A 22,057-nucleotide genomic window follows, 5' to 3' on the forward strand; every position below is an offset into this window, starting at 1 on the left:
TCCACTGAAAGTCTGTGATGGTGCTTGGCTTCCCCTCCTTAATTATTCTAAAGCATTCATAAGACTTCTGTGAGCTATTTCTCCTGATGACTTTCCTCGGGCGGGATCACACCTGTCCACTTATTTACAGAACCTCTTCCTGCATACAGAAAATGCCTCATCTCCTGAAACATCCATCTAGAATGACAACCTGAGCCTTCACCTCCTGTGAAGTATCTGCTGTGTCAAGGCAGAGAACTAGACCTCAGAAACTCGACTAACCTAGCCTTGGATGACTATACCCTTTTTTGTTTTCCTTCCAAATTGTCTTTCTTCACTTTGTAGCAGCCATTCTCTGGACCCATGCAAGGGGGAGGAATGAACATTGATTTAGTACTCACCATGCGCTAGGTGATTTCTGTGTGCTACATAGTTTAGTTCTGTCAATGTTCAGAGAAACATATTTTTTAAACACCTACTGTGTGCCAGGGCCTGTTGCCAGAGGTCCGTTAATAAATAAACTGATAAGATCTCTGCTCCCTCATTGGGAGCCAGAAAATAAACAAGGAGATATATATATATATATATATATATATATGTGTGTGTGTGAATTAGACAAGTTTAGATACACACAAGTGCTGTAAAGAACAAAAAAAATTGAGATGAGGCAGGGGTGTGGACGTTATTTGGGACAGTCAGAAAAGCTTCAAGGAGGTCAGCCCCTGTGACGGGGGCAAGAATGTTGAAGAGGAGTCAGTCATGTGTTAATCTGGGGGAATATTATGTCAGGCAAAGGGAACAGCAGATGCAAAGAATATGAGGCAGAAATGAGCTTGGTATGTGTGCATGGCACTCAGTGAATGTGGGGAAAGTGGTAGGAGATGGGATCAGAGAAGTACGTAAAAACTGACAATAATGTGGTAGCTTTAATTACCATTCATCAGTTCCTTACTATGGGCCAGGCTTGGTGGGAAGCATTTTAAATGAAACCCTGCAAGGTAAGTATCATTTTCCCATCACATGGAAGTTAACCTGGAATTTCCCCAAGAACAGAGATTACTTGGAGCCAGAAATGGGGAAATGGAACCCAGGCCCTGCCAAGTCCAGCCTTTCTCCCCAGAAAGGCTGAGGGGACTTGATCCACCTGAGGCCTGTTCCTTTTAGTACCAAGAACCATCCTTGAAACAGATGAATTCTCTACTTGTCTTTTTCCTTTTGCTTCCCTTCTTTCTCCGTGGAGTGGTGGCTATCTGTAAACAAATGAAGATGCATTTATACAGTGATTCTTCATTGATTTTACATATGCTAATTCCAATAGCACCTAATTGGGAGTAAAAATCAATTCTTGACTAGTCAGAAAGTGATTTCCTATAAAACTATTCATCAGAAATTAGAGGAAATTCAATCTGGTTATATAATCAGTAGATTTTCCTCGTGCACTTTTTTATCTCCATCCTTCTACAGCTGATGCTATCTTCATCTGGACTGGGGAGTTAGGCTGTAAAACACAACTTTGAGCATGACATTTCCTGGATCAAAACCTCCAAAGGACTCCTTATTGCCAACCAGATCTGGGCTGTCCGTAGTTTTCTAAGTCTACTATTTAGAGTTTCGCCTCTGGTTATTCCTCTTTATCCCTACAAAGCAGGCAGTCTGCTCCGTGTTCCCCTCGCTTGCTCTTTGCATTTTCACCTTCAGTTTATTGGTCCTTCTATTCTTTCCTTTGGGCGTACGTCTCCCAGCATCTCTTACGTGGTCTATCTCAAATGCCACCTTCTACTTGAAGTCTTTTCCACCCTCCAAGACAGCATAAAGTTTTTTTTTATCTATTCCAATCCCCAAAGTACTTTGTTTTCTGCTATGACATTTTCATATGCTTTTCAGCGTGGTTCATTAATGATGCCTATTGTGAACTTCCCTCCTGGATCCTGGATTTTGAGCTCCTTGAGAACAGGAGCCAATTCGTACCAATCATCTTCTTCCCCCCTTTTTCTTGTGCCCAACACAGGTTTTTATACAATGAAGCTATCCAGTAAATTCACTGAATTTACTTATTTGGAAGAACTTGGAGTTTTTGTTTACAGCATCTGCACTGCACCATCCTGCTTAGCTCTTTCAGCCTTCCAGTCTCACTGCTGCTCTGCTCTTTAATACTCCATCCACTGCAAAAGCTGCAGCCTTCTGATAAGAAGAAAATCTTTCTGTGACAATTTTGAATAAAATCAAGATATTTATCATATTTCTTGCAAGTAGCAAAGGATTGCAGTTTTAAAGTACCATTATTTCCGTGATTTATGGCAAGTTTTTTCCCCCTTTTTTGATTCATGTCTGTCTATAGAGAAAGAACTTAAGCTTAAAGTTTTATATTTATAGAATGTGGTAGTGAAGTGTGAGTTACTTGATGTTGTATAATCCTAGAGAACATTGGCTACCATTTCACCAATAATGGTATTTATTGACACAGCACAGAGCATGGAGTGAATGATGGGTGATGGTCCAGGCCATGGATGTGGAATGGACACAGTGGAGTTACTCAGGCTAGGGTATGATAGAGCATGCTCAAGCAACGTCAGGAAATGTGTCCTTTCTCCCCAGCATCCTAACTTGCTGTATGACTTTGCACATGTTCCTGTCCCTCTCTGGCTTAAGTTTTGCATCTATAAATTGAGAAGCTTTTTGTGGTTAAGAGCTTGGGCTTTGTCATTAGATAGACATGGGTTTAGATTCAGGCTTTTCCAGTTACTAATTGTGTGTGACTTTGGAAAAGTTCTTGACTATCTGAGCCTCAGTTTCTTCTTAGCATAGGGATAACGATAGCCCATCCTGTAGAGTGTTGTTGTGAAGATTCAGTGGATTAAAGCTTATAAACAGTGGAGCATAGTCCCTGTCATACACACTCACTGAAGTGTAGCTGTTACTATTATTACTCTGGATTCCATGACATTTGAAATTCCAAAGCTGCATGTAGAGACATATGGAAAGGGTGTTGAGAAACCAGAGGTGGGAAAGTGGTGAAGGTGGCAGGCAGTGGTTATTTCTATGTCAGTTGTCTGATCCAGAAAAGGGCAGGCTATGAACACTATTCAGGAGAAGCTGGAAATGCTAAAGTATTTGGTTACAGAGTCAGAGAAGATTTACATGATGAAAGTGGGCAGGAAATGGAGTTTAGTTGATTCAGTGTCTTGTTACAGAACGCCTGAAATGTCTCTTTATTTTCTCCAATTCATGAATTTTCTAAGCAATAGTGACACTTTGCCTTCTTTTTTTTTTTTTTTTTTTGCGGTACGCGGGCCTCTCACTGTTGTGGCCTCTCCCGTTGCAGAGCACAGGTTCTGGACGCGCAGGCTCAGCGGCCATGGCTCACAGGCCCAGCCGCTCTGCGGCATGTGGGATCTTCCCAGATCAGGGCACGAACCCGTGTCCCCTGCATTGGCAGGCGGACTCTCAACCACTGCGCCACCAGGGAAGCCCGACACTTTCCCTTCTAAGATGGTAAAGTGACACAACTTTATTGAGCACCTAAGTTATGTCAATACTACTTTGACACTTGACATATCTTATAACATTTAATTCTCAAAAAACAGTGTTGATTGTATTGAATCCTAGCTTCCTAAGTTGCCAGCTGTGTTTCTTTGGGCAAGTTAATTAACTTCTCTGAGCCTCAGTTTCTTCATGAGTAAAACAGAGGTGTTAATGCTACCTAACTTATGAGGTTATATAATTTAAATAAAATTTTGCATATGATAACAATTACAACACCACCAGGCAGATAATTGGTATTTTATTATTATTTTCATTGTTATTTTATATAATAACCCCATGTTATGGATAAGTAAAATGAGGCTTAAGGTGACTAAGTTTCTAACCCAGGTTACACAAGTAATTATGAGCAAAGCCAGGATATAAGCCTAGATTTGCCTATCCTGAGAGTTCATACTCTTTTTTTCTGCTTGTGTGGAAGGTACGAGACAGAACAATGTCATCAAACTTTGAAGAGACATTCCCTCCAAAATTAGAAGACATTTTATAATATGTGTGAGTATCCTGGTATCCTAAATGGAGCCTTGGATGAAAGGTCAGACATTATCTGTGCTTTTAAAAAACTTGGTTGAGATCAGATAATTTAATTTCAATTGAGTCTTTCTCAGTATTGAATGCCATTGGGGGGTTACGTCATTTTATTCCAGCCTTGGTCTCCTGAATTAGCATGATAATCATTAGGATATGGTCTTCTTGTCAACAGGGTCCAAATGGGGGCCCATATGCCACTGCTTAATGATGAAATTCTTGGCCAGAACACAGACCCTCTCTCCCACCCCACATTCTTTCTCCAAAGCCTTATAGCCATCTCTCTTTATCATCCTCAGGAACTTGGAAGAGACTGTGAGTCATCCATTCCTAAGGCTTTGTGAAAGGGAAGGGAAGCCAGGGATTCATAATTTCAAGTGAAAAGCCCCTGGCTGACTGAGCCAAGGCACCATTTCTGGTGGACCTCTTGTACCAGCCAGCCAGAGAGTGGGCAGTTGGTCAAGGGGATGTGAGTCAGTGGAAGGAACCAGGAAAGAGTGGTTTTATCAGGGCTACCCTTATTACTGCATCTCCTCTCCTCAATGCAGAGCCTTCCGGAAACATTGAGCTTATAAAAGTAAAAGCCAAAGTCATTCCAGAATTCTGTCTCATCTAATAGCAGCCCTCTCAGTGGAGAGCAGTCTCTATTTATTTTCTAATTTCCTGGCATTTATTTGCTGTTTAAACCTTCCTTTGCAACTGATGGTTTCACTTGTGATAGCTTGTATAATGGGGAAAAAAAAGCATGGATTCTGATTCTGCCTTGAGTCCCTCACCAGCTGGGTGACTTCTGGAAAGTCACTTCCCCTCTGGGTCTCAAATTTCTCATAAAACATATGCCCTAGCCCCCCTCACAGATACCAAACTTTATTCACTTGACAAAGGTTTTTGTGCTACTGGAGGAGAGATAAATCAAATTTTTTTCTTTGGCCTTTGATGGCTTCCACGTTAGTAGCCAGGAAAAGATACAGTCACAAAAACTAGAAAGCCAGGCAAAAAGTGGTAAGTCCAGTGAGGTTAATTAAGACACAGTATTCTAAAATGTATAGGAATGGGCAACAAATGCAAAGTATTATTATTATTATTCTAGTATTCCAGGTGGGAAGTCATCTCTGATTTCTTTACCTTTTATGCTTAAATTTAGTCTCCAAATTCTCTTCCTTTGAAAAGACTTAAATCTAGTCTTTTCTCCCAGTTTCACTGCCACCTCTTAGAGCTTGTTCCCCATCACCTTACACTAGATAACTACCTTTATCTTCTAATTCTTTTCCTTTTACATCTGTATAGGTTAGTCTAGTTTTTAAATCACACATATACACAAAACAACTAACGGAAAGAAAAACTAAATAACACCCCCCTAAAATGTTCTATACGCTGAAAACTTTCCATATTCAACAGCTCTACTCGAAAACTTAAAGTGAGTCCCAGTTGCTCATCCATATATTGTCCACACCCATAACACAATGCCCAACTCAGAGTGGAATGAGTCAAAATGAGCCAAGCAGCACTTCCTTTTACAGCTGTTAGGTCCATATGTGATTTCTCCCTGCTCTGCAGCAGCAGCCCGCTGTGCTTCTCTCCCACCACTTGCCATTAAAAGCCAAGGCCTAGTTCATGGACTGCCTTGTCCGTGAAGCCTAATCCAGCCCACCCTGGTCTAGGCCCACAGAACCTAATTCCCTGGGGCAACAGCCATAATCTCCAAGGACGGTTGCTCTCAGGCTCACAAACAAAAGAGAAGCATCCAAACTCGCTATCTCAGCATAAAACTATCACCAACAATAAACAGTACAAAGTAAAAAAACACCCTCTAATTGACAAAGACAAATGAGTCCATATAGACTGTATACTTGAGAGTATCTTAAGAGATAATGGAATGACACAATCTTATTAAGCATACCAGGAATGTAAGGAATAATTTTTATCAATATCATTATTACCCTAATCTGCATTCAAATAAATTTTTATTAAACACCCATTATGTGCCAGGCATTGTGCTAGGTGCTAGTAATGAAAAACAAACAAAAAAAGCCTTGTTATGACAGTCTCTGTGGGCCTGATCTTGGGGGTAAAGATAAAACTGGAAAAGACCCTGTTGCTGCGTTTTGTAGCTGCTTTTACCCTGCTGGTTACCCTGAGTGTTTGTCACTGCACCCAGCTTAGACAGGTGATTAATCTGGTTGGATTTTAGACCAGACTCCTGTGCCAGTGGGGAACTGGTGAGCTGCTTTAGGATCCTAAGTGGGTATCTTGAGAGTATAGCAAAGCATCATACTGACAGGGGTATCTGGAAAACCTAGCACTGATCACTACACACTGGCACGTTTTATCTTTCCCTTTTCCTCATCAGGTGCAGACTACACTGCAGCAGTTTTATTGTAGTTCTAACATTTAGGGTATAATAAAACTCTTTGAGAGTCTGATAAAATCTGTGGCCTTCCCTCTAGAAATCTGGACAGAATTTTGAATACATTTCCAAGAAGTTCACTTATTCCTTGAAGTAAAAACCGAAGGTTAAAATAAAGATCCCTGCTTTATTATGAGATTGTATTGGTGGATACAACAATATTAACTTGATGAAGTCACAGACTTGTCCCTATTGTACTGTTTCTGGCTAGTGATGTATTTATTTCAAAGTCATAAATAAGTCTCCAAGTGCCATTGCTGTCAATAGAACAATTCATTGTGGAGATTATATTTCTTTACATAATATCTTTTCTCCAAATAGTTCTATGGAAATTATCTCATAAATTGTTACAGATTCCCTATGAGCTAGATAAAAGAATATGTCATTGCCTTCATTTACAGACTCAAACACAAGGTCTAGAGAGTTTGAGCAAATGGCTGAAATCTTGGTTAATCACTGAATCTAATCAGAAATCAGAATTATTTCACTCAATAGAGATATATGACATGCCTACTATGCATCAGGCACTGTACTAGGCATTGGGTCTGCTAAATCTCAGCTGTTATCTTGTCCCCAAGTCTGTTCGAATAAGAAAAACCTATTCTCTGGAAATTGACTGGGATGACTATAGCATCCCTAACTCAGTGGTAATATCTTACATTTTAACAGCATACATGAAAGCAATAGAGTATGGGTTGATACATTTTCTGGAAGCAGACAAAACTGGATTAAAATCCTGATTTCAATTACTTAAGTACTTGAGTGTTAGTTTCCTTATCTGTAAAATTGAAATTATCTCTAGAGCAAGGGTCATTAAACTATGGTAGGCCACATCCAGCTCTCAGCCTATTTCTGTGTAACCCTTGAGATAAGAATGGTTTTTACATTTGTAAAGGGGTTTAAAAAATCAACAACAATGAGAACTAAACCAGCCCCCCCCCCAAAAAACAAGAAGAATATGCAACAGAAATGGCATGTGGGCCCCAAATCTAAAATTCTTACATCTAGCCTTTTATAGAAAAAGTTTGCCAGCTTCTGTTCTAGAACCAGAATGCCTATGTTTGAATCCTTGTGGCCTCTTACCACCAGCTTGATCTTGAGCAGATTACCCAACTGCTGTATCCAATTTTTCTCATATGTCAGTTAGAGATGATAATAGTACCTATTTCACATGATGTAATGATTACTTATGTTAACATGCATAAAATGCTGATGCTGGAGGCTGGTATATAGTAAACACTTAAGAAATGTTAGCTATTGTTATTAATATCATTATTACCATCATCACCAATTTTTCAAAAGATGTTTGTGGGTATTAAATGAGATTGTGTCTATTAAACACCCACTAGGGTGCATTTCTCATGATAGGCACTCAGTAAATGTCAGTTAACCTTGTTACTATTATCATCATCACCATAATCATTATAGTTTTCAAAGCTCTTTCATATACATCATCTCATTAAAAAGCTCCCAATAGCCCAGTGATTGGTGTTATGATCTCCCACTAATAAATGAGAAGCAGAAGCTCAAAGAAGTGAAGGGGTAGACACTGAGGCAGGAAGAGGCAGAATATAGAATAGTGTTAGATGTTGCGTCTGGACCAGTGCTTCCTCTTTCCGCACCATGCTGCCGCTCCATCAGAACATCTGGGGATCTGTTGTTTGCTTTCTCCAAATGATATACTTTGAGTCCTGGGAGCCTGACAAGGCAGGCAAACATGCCTGTGTTCTTCCCTGGCAGGGCTCTACAGACAGGAAGCTGGGATAATTGGATTCCAGCCATTCGATCTTAGGACTGCGTTTGTAACCAGCCAACTGCTGATGACAAAGCCTAATGGAAAAAGCCCTGACCAAACAAACACAACGCCCCTCCAGGACCTCATTGTTAATGCTGCAGAGAGTGAAGTTCATCAACAGCAGCCAGATCCCTTCTAATAGTTCCTATCCAGGGCAGACAGAGATGGCTTCAGAATGTGCTAGACCTTAGCCTGCCACTAGGGACAAGCAGAGGTCCCTGGAGTAGGGAAGTGTGAGGTAAGGAGCCAGGACATTTTTGACAGCAGAGCTGATGTGGTCAGATCAGAGCTGTATTTTATTTGGTTTTGGCCAAAGGCTAAAGCACATTTGAACAAAGTGTGCACTAAGAGTCATGTTAAAGCAAGTTGTTAAGATCATAGTGGTACAACCTTAGAGTGGGTTGATGACTATAAAAATAGGTGATATTTCAAAGTTAGCTCGTAGAAGGAGTCCCAGTCATTTCTAATCAGCTTCAGCTTAGAACAACTTTAGGTCAGATTTTTTTTTAAGGTAGTAGATTCAAATAGATGCTGTTGTTGGGCAGTATGTAAAGTTGTGTTTCCCCATATTGTTGCTGCAAAAATAATGAAAATTACCCTTAAGAAGTTTCATCATTGCCCCTGATGTATAAGGCAGAATAAATGGAAGAACACTTTGTAGATAGGGATTTGCCATGCTAGGGGAAGCTGCCTTTGGTTATGACATTAAGCTTTGCTTAGAAACAGCTCTGAGACTTGGTCCTCAACTGTTGTCCAGGAGACATAGAGCCCTCAGTCTGAGGAAGAGGATGATATGACCTCCCTGCCCAGGGAGGACTCTGCTGTGGGTCCCTACCTTGGGTCAGATGTATGCTTCTCTTCTGCGCCTATGGCAAATGATTTTAAGGTATTAACTCAGAATTTGTGGATAAGACCCTTTCTAGTAGCAAAGACTTCCTCCAAGAGTAACAGGGGTTGACCTAATCAGGAAAGCCAGGGTTCTTAGTCAAAGCAGGTGGCAGGAGCTGTCCAGGTGTTTGAAGCACTCTGAGCCGTTAACTAGGATCCCAGCTCTCTGCCTGACCTCTTCCCTCTATCTGCCACCAAGCCTTGTTTCTCTGGCTTTGAGTTTTCCTAACACCTGCTGCGAGGCAGTTGGCTAACGACCAACCAATCCCCAGCCTGTCACATCCCCATCCAAACAACAGCCAAGTCAGCCTGCACGGTGCTGTTTCCTGGGTCTGTGACCTACCTCAGCTGTGTCCCAAGCTGCCAGGCCAAGACTCTGCCTGGACCGTGTTTGAATTTAAGAAAGATAAAACAGATCAGTTAGCGTGGTCTTCTACATTGTCTGGGCAGGGGAAAGGATGTGTGACTTCTTTCCATTCAAACTTTCACAATACCAACCTCCTGGGTTTGTGGTGAGTAAAAAATAAAATGATGATTGTCAAAGGCTTTGTAAGATCGTGGTCTGCAGTACAAATGTAAGGAACAATCTCTGTATATAAAAACATAGATTCCAACTAGGCGAGGTCTTACATGATCACTCCAGCCAGTAAAAATTCAAACAGCCAGAGGTCACAGGAAAACTATTCAGCAGGGTTGACACAGACGGGACAGACAGTGAGGTCTTAAATACAAATTATAAAATCTATGAAAATCTAAATTTTTATTTTATAGTAATATTTTAAATTTCATCTTGTTTCTTCAATGTGTAACTTTAATCTCATCTCCCATGTTTAAGTGTATTGCAGTGCAAAAAAAAAGTGTTTGTAAGACTTATATCTTCTGAGATTTTCATAAGGAAAGGCTTTTATCCCCCCCAGAATTGCTCACTATTTCAGACATGTCTATAGCTTACCTACACGTTGCACTCCCAAAAGTTTGCTCATTAAACTCGTTAAGGGTTATATCCAAGAAAAACAATGTTGTTACTTGCATTTAAAAGGAAATATATAAATATGTAAGAGTAGTTAAATTTTTAATTAAGTTATTATGAAGGTCTAACACATATGTGCCAAGTATTAGTTATTTGTAATAGTTTGTATTATCCTACATGTAATCCCAGCCCCCGCACAGATTCTGGAAACCACTGAACTGTGGAAGACCCAGAGCCAAGGAGTGGTCTCAGCTCCTCTTGCACTAGAATGCATCACAGCTCCTAGTGTTTGAGTGGCCAGATACCAATTGTCTGATTTCCAGGAGAGCATATCATGCAAACAGACACCCAGATATTTAAATCTGTGATTATTTATAGCCCACTGAAAGTTTCTGAGTTTCTTTCTTAAATTTTCATGCCAGCATATGAGTTATTGAAATTGAAACTTTTCATAGAATAGACATAGTGTTTGGATGAGTGTTTAGAGAGTCTTATTCGTGAAGGATATTAAGGCATGTCATCAGGCTAGTGAAGGGCTACAGAGAACCAGTTGAAGGAAGAAAAAGTTGTGGGTCCATATCACTTAATGTTTGACTAGCACAGTACTGGCTAATATTTCATGAGCACCATGCCAGGCATAATGAGCACATACGATCATGCCTCACCATAACTGGCTGAGGAGGTACTGCTTTTATCTCTATGTCAGAGGAGGAAACTGAGGCATAGGGAGGTCCAAGATTAGGAGGCTTCTAAGTAATGGAGCTGAGATGAGAATTTTGGACATTTGACTCTCAACCACCATTGCTTGGCTAATGGCCAATAAAATAATAACTGTGCTAGATGAATAAGTTATGGTTCTTTCCCACAAGAGGCTTGTAATTTATCTGGAAACATGCTACTTAAATGCATATACAGTTGTATTTAACAAGCCACAGTAAGGGCTGTCACAGGCAGTTTATGTCATCAAATAAATTATAGAAACAGGAAGTGCTATGTTTGTTTAAAAGAGGGAAAGGGAATAACATTGAGATGGCCAGAGGTGGCTGTAAGGAGGAAGTGGCCAAACCCAACTACATTCTCAAAGATCCCTCAGCACAGACATATCATCGGAGGTTAGCTAAAGAAGAGGGAAGAAGGGCAAAGAGGGTATGGTCTGTGCTTTTTAATCTTTATGGTGAATTATTTTAATCAGATTGCCCTTAAGAATTCTAACTCCAGGTTCCTGGTTTTCTGTCTGGTCTCTTGCCTCATCTGAAGTAGAATTTGATGTTTTGATGAGAGAAGAAGTGGGCAGAGTAGGGAGAGCCTCTTAGAACCTGGGGCCCTGAAGGTATGGAGAGGATATTTGGATGGGGTTTCCTAATACAATATCTCTGGGAAATATGAGGAAGCCATGCGTGGCTTTTCCTTCTTGGAATGGGACCCAGAGCTCGAGAAGAGCTTCGTTGCTTGCCTGGTCCAGAATCTGGGGGTGGGGAGGATGGGGGTGGTGAATAAGTTGCTCTAGCCTTTAAGAAGGGAGGCTCTGAGGTCACGATGCTCAGTTTAAAGGTGTGTGCTTCTGAGTCAGAGGACCTTGAGGTCGAGTCACGGTTTTCCCTCTTACTAACTAGATTATTTTGGTCACACTGCATTTACTAAGCCTCAGGTTCCACATTAGGAAATGAGGGTTAATAGTACCTACCTCACAAGGTTGGTGGAATATTATATATGGGGATATTGTATATGGGAATATTATATGGGATGATTCATGCAAGGATGGGGCCTGGCTAATGATGAGGAAGAGGAAGGGGAAGGAAAGAGGGTGGCTTTCTGTACATATCTTGGCCATGATACCATGAAAGGTAATTCAGAACACTTGGCTTTTGTTCTGCCTTAGATGCTAACTATTGGGTGCCCTTGGACAAATAACTTTCCTCTCTGTGCCTGTTTTATGACTTGGTAAATTAAGGTAGTAACCTGCACTGTAAACCTCCCAAGAGTTTGTGTGACTCAAATGAGATTCTGGCTATAAAAGTTCTTTCCAGAGGTACAGTGTGGCATAACCATGTTATGCTCCCCTCCTTATCCTCCCCTAAAGGCACTTTGAGCCTAGTAGAATGCTTGCTTGGGCTAAGATCACCAATCCACTAACCTCTGTGTTTTCTTTCTTTTCTTCTTTCCCAACTTCTGCTTGGCTCTTCCTCATCTGTGGCTGTTTTCTGTTTCAACTAAAAGTGGCTGTTCCTCTGTCTCCAGCTTCCTCCTGCTTTTCTGCAATAGACCAGTTCCTGTCTAGCTCTGAACGTGCTCTGTAAGTCTGTCACTGTCTGTGTTGTGAGTCTGCCTGCATCTGTCCATTCACTTCTTCCTACAAAATGCCCTTGGTTTCTGCTTATTCTTCTGTCCTCACTGGACCAGGTTGAGTCCAGTGGACACATCATATATCCTAGAAATATCATGGTTGTTGGCAGAGGCCTGCCATGCCAAGAGAGTTCCTTCTGGACCTTGATTGCTGTTGATCTGAAGGCCAAAGATTTGCATGGTTTGAGAGCTTTGTTTTATTTTCTATTCCCTAATTTTAAATTTTGATTGGGGCTTCTTCCCTGTTCTGGGAGCATAGCCTTCCCAAGCCCTCTGGGAGATGAGCACTTGACTGAGCTGAATTCAGCCAGTGTTATCGTGGTCCTCAGAGGCTCATCTGGGTTATCCCAGACCCCAATTCATCCTGCATCTCCTTGGCTATAAGTGGTGAACTCCAACTTTCTCAAACAAATGATTGTGACTAAACTGATTTTTTTCCATTTTTTAAGAAATCTTTTCCTTTGAAACACTTTTATATCTATAGAAAAATAATACAGAGATAGTACATAGCGTGCCTATGTACCTTTCACACAGCTTCCCCCAATGCTAACGTTTTACATAGCTATGGAACATTTATCAAAAGCTAGAAAATTAACATTTATCCAATACTATTAAGTGAACTACAGACTTTATTTGGATTCCCCTAGTATCAAATCAGATTTTGAGTAACTTTGTTCAAAGTCATTATTTTGAATTTCCATTATTAAGTTATTTTACACTACAGTAATGGCCTTGAGGGATGTTTGAAATATTTTCCTCTGCCCTATATGGCCCTGGTTGGTTTTGCTATGTTGATTTTGTTGACCTTCTTATGTTTCTTTTTTCTTTGCACATGTCAGCTATCATTTTTCCTGCAATCAGTTTATCTACCACTAGCATTACGTATTTCCCTTCCCATCCTAGTTTCCAGTCTCTCCTCTGCTGTGTGTGGAAGAACCAAGCTTTCTAGAGTTGTATGCAAACTAAGTTTAAATATTCTCCGAGTGAAAAACGAGGAAGACTACAAGGAAAGTCCACACCTTTGGGACAACTACTCTGATTACTCAGAGACCTTTAAAAAGAACAAACAAGCAAACAAACAAAAAACACCTCAGTGCAGGTTTCTGGATAGTTAAGGTCACTGGATACCTGACCTTTAGATAAATGCAGTGTTGCTAGTAAAAGATTCACAGAAACACGTACATGCACGTGCCCCTCTGCTAGTTCATTTTCTCTTGATGCCTTAGGTTTTCCTGAGTTAATGACTAACGGCAAAAAAGTCCTATCTCCACAATCTGTACTGTTGTTTCCTGCTCTCTCCATCCATATTCTTTCTTTGACTCCTTGAGATCTCCTGTATTAGTCTGCTCAGTCTGCTATAACAAAATACCATAGACCAAGTAGATTAAACATCAGAGATTTATTTCTCACAGTTTGGGAGGCTGGGGAATCCAAGATCAAGGTGGAGGCAGATTTGGTTCCCAGTGAGAATCCTCTTCCTGTCTGGCAGACAGATGCCTTGTCACTATCCTCACATGGCAGACAGAGAGACAGAGAGACAGAGACAGAGAGAGCATGGCAGTGAGGGTGGAGAAAGAGGACTCAGTTCTTTTTTCCTCTTCTTATAAGGGCACTAATCCTATCATGGATGCCCCACCCTTATGACCTCATCTAAACCTAATTACCTCCCAAAGGCCCCATCTCCAAATACCATCATATTTGGGTTTAGGACTTTAACATATGAATTTGGGGAGAGATTAAAAAAATTCAGTTTATAATACCTTCCCATCCTATACCAGTTGAAAAATATTCCTTTTGTATCCACAGACTCCTAGCTTCTTTGCCAGGGGTTTTCCATGGCAATGACCCAACCCATGATGTAAGTTTTGTGCTAGGATAGCTTTCTCAGTCTCCCTCTCATGGAAAGATTGAGAACCAGAAATACCCACAACAACAAAGACCCAACACAGCCAAAAATAAATAAATAAATTTATTTATTTATTTTTAAATTTATTTAGTTATTTATGGCTGTGTTGGATCTTCGTTTCTGTGAGAGGGCTTTCTCTAGTTGCGGCAAGTGGGGGCCACTCTTCATCGCGGTGCGCGGGCCTCTCACTATCGTGGCCTCTCTTCTTGTGGAACACAGGCTCCAGACACGCAGGCTCAGTAATTGTGGCTCACGGGCCTAGTTGCTCCGCGGCATGTGGGATCTTCCCAGACCAGGGCTCGAACCTGTGTCCCCTGCATTGGCAGGCAGATTCTCAACCACTGCACCACCAGGGAAGCCCAATAAATTTATTTTTATAAATAAATAAATAAAAGTACAGGGCTGAAAGATTGTTTCTTCTTATCATATAATAAGATATGGGCTCTGCCTTCCAGGAGTGTCAGGAGGCCAGACATATGTCCAATCAGACACCTCACATTAGCAGATAATTTGTGTTCCTGTCAACACTAAATGCTCATGGATGGTGTAGAAGTCTTCTGGAATGGGTCTTAAAGGGTGGGTAGGATTTGGATGTAGCAGAATTTGGGAAGTCATAGTAGATGTGGAAGACAGGGATCATGGGCGTTATGTCATTTAGAATACTTTGGCCTATAAGCACTAGAATGCCTAAGTAAAATTAACTTTAAAAAATAAGATTATCCATTTACAAGATAGAAAGCTTGGTTTGGTAGAGTTTGGTAGTTTTAGTATTGGTTAATTCAGTAATTCAGTAACACTGTGAAGAACCCAGATGCTTTTCCTCTGCTCTTTTCAGCCTATTAGTTTTCGTTCTGGATGATACTCTCATGGTCACAAACTAGTTGCAACAGCTCCAAACATTGTATCCTTCTCACATAACCACAACCAAATGCTAGAAGATAAGGCAGACTCTTATCATACTTGTCTTTTATTCAGGAGGAAAACATTTTCCATCAGATTCCCCTAGCAGACCTTCAAGTCATTGATCAGAAGATCAGAGGCCAAACCCTTAGCTGTCAAGCAGTGTTTTTGCCTGTACTAGGAGACAGGCTGTATTAGAAAGACAGAAGAGTGTGTGAGCACATACTTTTTTTTTTTTTTTTTGCGGTACGCAGGCCTGTCACTGTTGTGGCCTCTCCCGTTGCGGAGCACAGGCTCCGGACGCACAGGCTCAGCGGCCATGGCTCACGGGCCCAGCCACTCCACGGCATGTGGGATCTTCCCGGACCGGGGCACGAACTCATGTCCCCTGCATCAGCAGGCGGACTCTCAACCACTGCGCCACCAGGGAAGCCCTGGGCACATGCTTTAAAGTAAATAACTCACAGTGCCTACCACAGGCTCTAAGCCCATTCATGCTTCCTGAAGAAAAACAAAGGGAGATTTATTGGAAAGATACAGAGGTATCTCATGGATCCCCAGAGCAGGAAATTTACTGGCTTTCATGGTGACAAATAAGGAATATGGGTGCTTTTAGGGATTAGTGTTCCTCTTTCCACCTCTCTGAGACCATAATCTCTTGTCTAGTTTTCACTGTACATCAACTTCATTCTTTTCTCTTTCTGGATCAACTTTCTCTGATTCTATGAACACATGGGTCAAACCTGGCTCCCCCAGGCAGCCCTTCCCATTCTCAGTTCAAGCACTAAGACCCTGATAATATCTCCAAGTCCCCAGTCACATATTTCCTGGAGGTAGAAGCAGAGTAACTTTGGACTCTGCTATGGCCAGTAGGTAGAGCCTCCTGCAGGGGTGGGGACTTGTCCTTAGATTATGGAAGACAAGGGCTGGGGAGCACCGCCACAGCTGTGTCCTATGGTGAAGAAGCACATGTAAGAGACTGTGAGCCCGTGATGGCATGGGGTGGGGAGGCCAAGAGAGGAACACAGTTAAAGGAAGCATTCCCTGTTTTGGAATCACTATAAATGTCTGTGTAAATACAAACAGCTGAATCATAGGTGTGGATTTTGATCCTGGCTCCACTGATAATCAAAGAGAGGACCTGAGGCCAGAATCCCTTAACTGTTAACAAGAATATCTGTTTTCTAATGACAGAGATAAGCTAGTCCAGAGCAGAACAACCAGGGAGCCGAGGGAGAATAGGAACCCTGGTCTATGAGGAATCCTGAAGGACTGGAGGTGTTTCTCCTGGAGAAGAAAAGTCTCAGGGGGGTTGAGGGCTCCATAATGAATGACATGAGCATCCACTTAGGTCTTCAGGCTAAACTCAGACTGGACACCCTTCACGGTCAGTGGAATCAGTGAGCATGTCCTGCCCATCACTGTCTGGAAGGTCCTTCTCTTTCCTCCTGCCCACTGCTCCACTTGTGCTTTAGACCTGTCTTTTCTCTTCTGGAGGAACGAGGCTCCACACTGGTCTCAGTGTCCCAATCGTCCCAGTTATTCCCCACAGTGCAGCCAGTGTTCATTTCACTCTCCATTACCTAAGACTCAGCCCAACCTTCTGAGCCTAGCTTTTAAGACCCTCAGTCATGGGGCCTCTACCTCCTTTAAGCCTCATCTCCCAGCACCCCCATCCTCACCATGTAGGATACACTCTTAGAACATTCACCATTCCTCAAACGTCACTCCAAGCTCTTTCCTGCCTCTGCACCTTGCCTAGCCCATGCTGTACCTTGAAAGCCCTCATTGCCCCCATGTCCAATGCATCAGTGGGTCCTGTCAGCTCTGTTTTCAAGATATATCCTGAATCTGACTGTTTCTCAACACCTCCACTGCTACCATCCCACATCTCTGAGTCACTAACATCTCTAGACACCTTGAAAATCACCTGTGATGTATATGTGTAACTGATTCACTTTACTGTACACCTGAAATTAACACAACATTGTAAATTAACAATAAAAATTTTTAAAAATAAAAATAGAGCCAGTCCACACTGCCAAAAAAAAAATTACTCTAAGCATAATAACAATGTTAAATTAAAATGAGCATATTCCATCTAAAAAAAAGAAAAGGAAATCACCTGGGTCAGCCAAAATAATGTCCAAAGAGATCCACATCCTAATCCCCCAAATCTATGAATGTATTACCTTAGGTGGCAAAAGGTACTTTGTAGATGTGATTAAGCTACAAGTATTGAGATGGGGAGATTATCCTGGGTTATCTGGGTGGGCCCACTGTAATCGCAAGCATCCTTGTAATAAAGAAGCAGGAGGGTCAGAGTCAGAGAAGGAGATGTGATGGTGGAAGCAGAGGTTAGAGCAATGAGACCACGAACAAAGGTATGTGGGCAGCCTCTAGCAGCTGGAAAAGGCAAGGAATGGCATTCTCCCCTAGAACTTCCAGAAAGAATGCAGCAAGGAATGGCATTCTCCCCTAGAGCTTCCAGAAAGAATGCAGCAAGGAATGGCATTCTCCCCTAGAGCTTCCAGAAAGAATGCAGCTCTGCCCAACGCCTTGATTTTAGCCCATTGAGACCCATTGTGACCTTCCGACCTCCAGAACTGTAAGATAATAAGTTTGCACTCTTTTAAGCTAATAAGTTTGTGGTAATTTGTTGTAGAAGCAATAGGAAGCTAAGATGGCTCCTGATTTTCCTCTGGGCTCCCACTCCAACCTCACCTCTGCCCATTCTACACACCACAGCTAGAATGTTCTTCCAAAACATGAAGTCCTCATGAATCCATTCTCATTACCTTAGCCAGCTTCCTGCTGCTCTTACGATGAGCATAACAGCCCTTAGCAGGGTGAGTCTCTGAGTCTTCACTCTCCTCTTAAAGTGATGCTCGCCGTGTTCTACTCTCGCAAGGCACACCTACCCTCAGGACCGTGGTCTTTTACTCTTGCTGACCCTTTTGCCAACATCTTCCTCCTCTTTACCCGTTTAACCCCTACCCATCTTTCAGTTCTCATCTCCCTCACTTCCTCAGTCACGCTACCCTGACACACTAACCTCGGCCACATCCCCTATGACATGTTCTCACAGCACCGCCAAATACCTCTCATCCCTAACACTTCTCAGGCCTGCGATTTTCCATCTCACTGTGGGTCTCCCGTACTACACTGTGAGCTCCTCGAAGACAGGGACTGTAGATTTTCCTCACCGCTCTGTTACCTCCAGGGCGTGACACAGTGGTAGGCACTCAAAATATATTTTTAAACAAATAAGTGGCTGAATGAATAAATGCCTAAGATTTGAAAGTCTCACTTCTCCCTGAACATCAAAAAACACCCAAGATGAGATCTTTGTTTCCAGGTAATGGGGCTCCGGCTTTCGTGAAACTGTCTTAGGGTTGAATCTCTTTAAACTCATGCACCTTGCGTTTTAATAATTAAAACATCTTGCAGTCGCCTCCATATGAGCAATGCCATGCGGGGTAGGGCCGGGATGATGTGTAATAAAGTCTAATCATTTCCTTATAATACTAGGCTGCGCAGGCAGAGGGGGCTATTATTATGCGACTAATTACATCCAGGCTGCTCTAAGTGTGATGCTAATTGCTCAGTGAATGAATTGTAGCCTCAGGTAATTACCAAACCTAATGTGGCTTCAGTCATGCTTGAGTAAATTAATGTAAAGAGGGAAAGCAACCCAGCTTGAAGGGAGCTGCCTCCTGCCTTGCTGTTGCTTGGGAAACAGCAGTTGGGTTTTTTCATCTGGACTTGGAACTGCCCAGGTACACCCACATATCTGGGGTCTGCTTTCCCCAGCACAGCTGCAAGATTGCAAGTAAGATATTACACCAAACAGAGCTGAGAGACTTTTGCCACTCAGAACAGATGACTGTCTCTCTTTGGGGCTGTTTCTTTGTCTGTAAAGCCATCTTCAAGGTTTCTTTCAGCCCTGTGATCAATGACTAAGTGAACAAACACTTGATCAATTATTAAAGAATGGATTTCTGCACTGAATCAGCTATCAAGCATTGTGTTCAAGTCTTACCTCTGTCATCAAATAGGAACAGTTCTCATAAACATTTATGGAGTGCTTACTAGCTGGCTGTCACTGTTCTAATAAGCATTTTATGTGCGTTATTTCACTGAATGCCCACAACAACCCAGAACATTTTGAATAATTCACAGAGCTAGTCGGTGCCAGAGGTAGGATTTAACCCGGGCATTCTGACTCAAGAGCCTATACTCTTAACCATTCCATACATAACTCCTTCTCTGACCCTGGGAAATTCACATTTTTTGCACCTTGGTTTCCTTACCAGTGAAGATTTCTGCACCCACTACATGTCCAGACCTTTGCTAAGCTCTTTATAGCTGTTCATTTTATCGTCCCAACAAAGCTGTGAGGTAGGTAGAACTAATCTACTTGATTAGGTCACACAACTAGTAAATGGTAGAGTCAGGATTTGAATGCTGTTCTGCAGTATCATGTACTTTCATGTACCCTTATTAGAGAAACACTGCACCGTCATTCGTTGTCACCACAACATCATGTGGACCTGAGTGCAATTCAAGCTCTGAATTCCCAAGGCAGTATGAGTTCATAAGGTGGCTTCTAGATCATCCCAAATCTGCTCAGATTGTTTATTTACTATCAAAGTGAAAATACCAAATTAAAAATATATCTCATGAGATTTGGGAAAACCTCTGCAGGCCAGACTCCATGTGAGACACACTGCCCTCTGCTAGAGTCCTGCCAAGGAAATCTCAGACTAGCTCCTCCTTTCTGGGTGCATCACCCACCACGGTGAGAGGACCAACCAAAGGTTGTAACAGAACACATGCCTGTCTGCTCAGCCTCACATGGAACGAGAGCTGCTGCCTTTCCACTGAACTCTGGAGAAGGGGAGTCTCCACTTGTTATTCTGAACAATTCACTTACTAGCACATGAGAAATAGATACTCAGGAAAGACGTGTTCAAGGCTTCTGTAGACGTGTGCCTGATTCCATGCAGTATATCTTCTTATATGATCAGAAATGCCAAAAGGTACCTCAACCAGGACACCCTCTTCATGTGGACTTGATTGATTGCCAGTGAACGTGGCTTATTGGCCATGAACAGGGCAAAGGTTCAGGAGTGTGTTTTGAGGTTAAGAGTGTGGGCATCGTGGACACTGTGACCTTACATAAATTGCTGCTTGATTTCTCTGAGCCTCAGTTTTCTCATCTGTAAGGTAGGTCCCAGTATAGTTGCTACCACTTAGGGTTGTGAAAAGTAAATGATACAAATGAAGTCATGTATGTAATTACCAAAAATCATGCCTGGCGTATATCCTAATTCCTTCATAAAATGAGCTGTGTATGATTTTCAGATACTGCAGTACAGCCCCATTTCACAGGGGTGTTTGGTTCTGAGCCCTTGTTTGAAGACCTGTATTTAAGTCATTAAGCAATGCCATTCAGGGGCAAGAGCAACAGGCAAGCATCTGACTGTGGTCCTGGCCAGGCTTTGCCACTCACTTACCATGATGCTCAGTACTCACTTAACTGAGCTGAGTCTCAGTTTTCTCCTCTGTATAATATTGGTCTTATTGCCTACCTTGCCTGACCTGAAGAGCTACTTATAAATAAAGTCATGGGTGGGAAAATCAGTTAGTGCTGTTTTGGTACACATGCTTGCCAAAAGAGCTCTTGTGATTCTGATAAGGGAGAAAGACAAGATATGGGAACCTTCTACATCTTGAGTTCTTTTAGGTTTTACCTATAAAGGAAAAAAAGGAGGAAAATATTTTTAAACAGTAAACTGCTGTGCATATATAATTCTTGTCATTATTATATACTCATAACTAAATGAGGTATTGAGGAAAAGAAGTAAACAGAATAATTTCAGTTTCAATATTTTGAGATTCTACTTTGTGCCAGACCCTGTGCTAGTGTTTTTCATACATGATGCAATTTGGTCCACACACCAGTACTGTGAGGTCGGTATCATCACTCTCAGTTACACTGGAGGAAAATGAGGCATAGAGAGATTGAATAACTTGCTAAATATCACAGAGCTGGTTAAGTGGTAGAGCCTGGTTTGGGAATGAGGTCTGTCTGACTCAAGTCATAGTTTTCATCACTATGCTGCATAACACAGCCTCCAGTTGGTGAGCCAAGGCAAGGGAGACACTGACACATGTGACAGCGTCTGAGAACAGTTGTAAAGGCTAAACCTTCTGGTATGAAGTATAACAGCAAACTACTCTGTCACCTGGATTATTGCTGTAACCTCCTAACTGGTCTCCCTGTGCTCACCCCACCTCCATTCCATCTACTCTCAGTAGAGCAACCAGAGAGAGCCTGCTAAGAAGTCATTTCAGATCATGTCAGGGCGCTGCTCAAACCTTTCACATGTGGGAAAAGTCAAAGCCTTATCGGGACCTGCCAGCCGTGGCTCCTCCACGCCAACCCTCTGGCCCCTGACCTCAGCTCTCAACTCCTTCCATTCCGCCCCTCCCTCCTTCTGCCTTGGCGCCCAGCATCCTTGCTTTTCTTCAGACGTTCCAGACAGGATCTAGCCTGAAGCCCTTTGCAGTTGCTGTTCCCTCCACCTAGAATGTTCTTCTCCCAGATATGCACATGCCTCCATTCTTCATTATATCTCACAGGATCCAGACAGAAGACAGAAACCACACCAGCTATTTAAACAATATTTTAATAGTGTATATGGAGGTAGCAACTGGAGGAAGCAACTGCTCCCTCTAGGGCTGAGGGAACAAAGGGAATAACCAAAAAAATGTAGAGACTTAGAGGGATCCCAC

General features: G+C 42.1%; 1 protein-coding gene across 2 annotated transcripts in view; it reads left to right on the forward strand.

The window, feature by feature from the left end:
• The window catches only part of HTR4 (5-hydroxytryptamine receptor 4), a 322,803-nt gene that overhangs the window by 297,809 nt on the left and 2,937 nt on the right, over positions 1-22,057 (forward strand). The window lies entirely within an intron of this gene.

This window comes from Orcinus orca, chromosome 3, assembly GCF_937001465.1.
Source record: "Orcinus orca chromosome 3, mOrcOrc1.1, whole genome shotgun sequence".
Classification (NCBI taxonomy): domain Eukaryota; kingdom Metazoa; phylum Chordata; class Mammalia; order Artiodactyla; family Delphinidae; genus Orcinus; species Orcinus orca.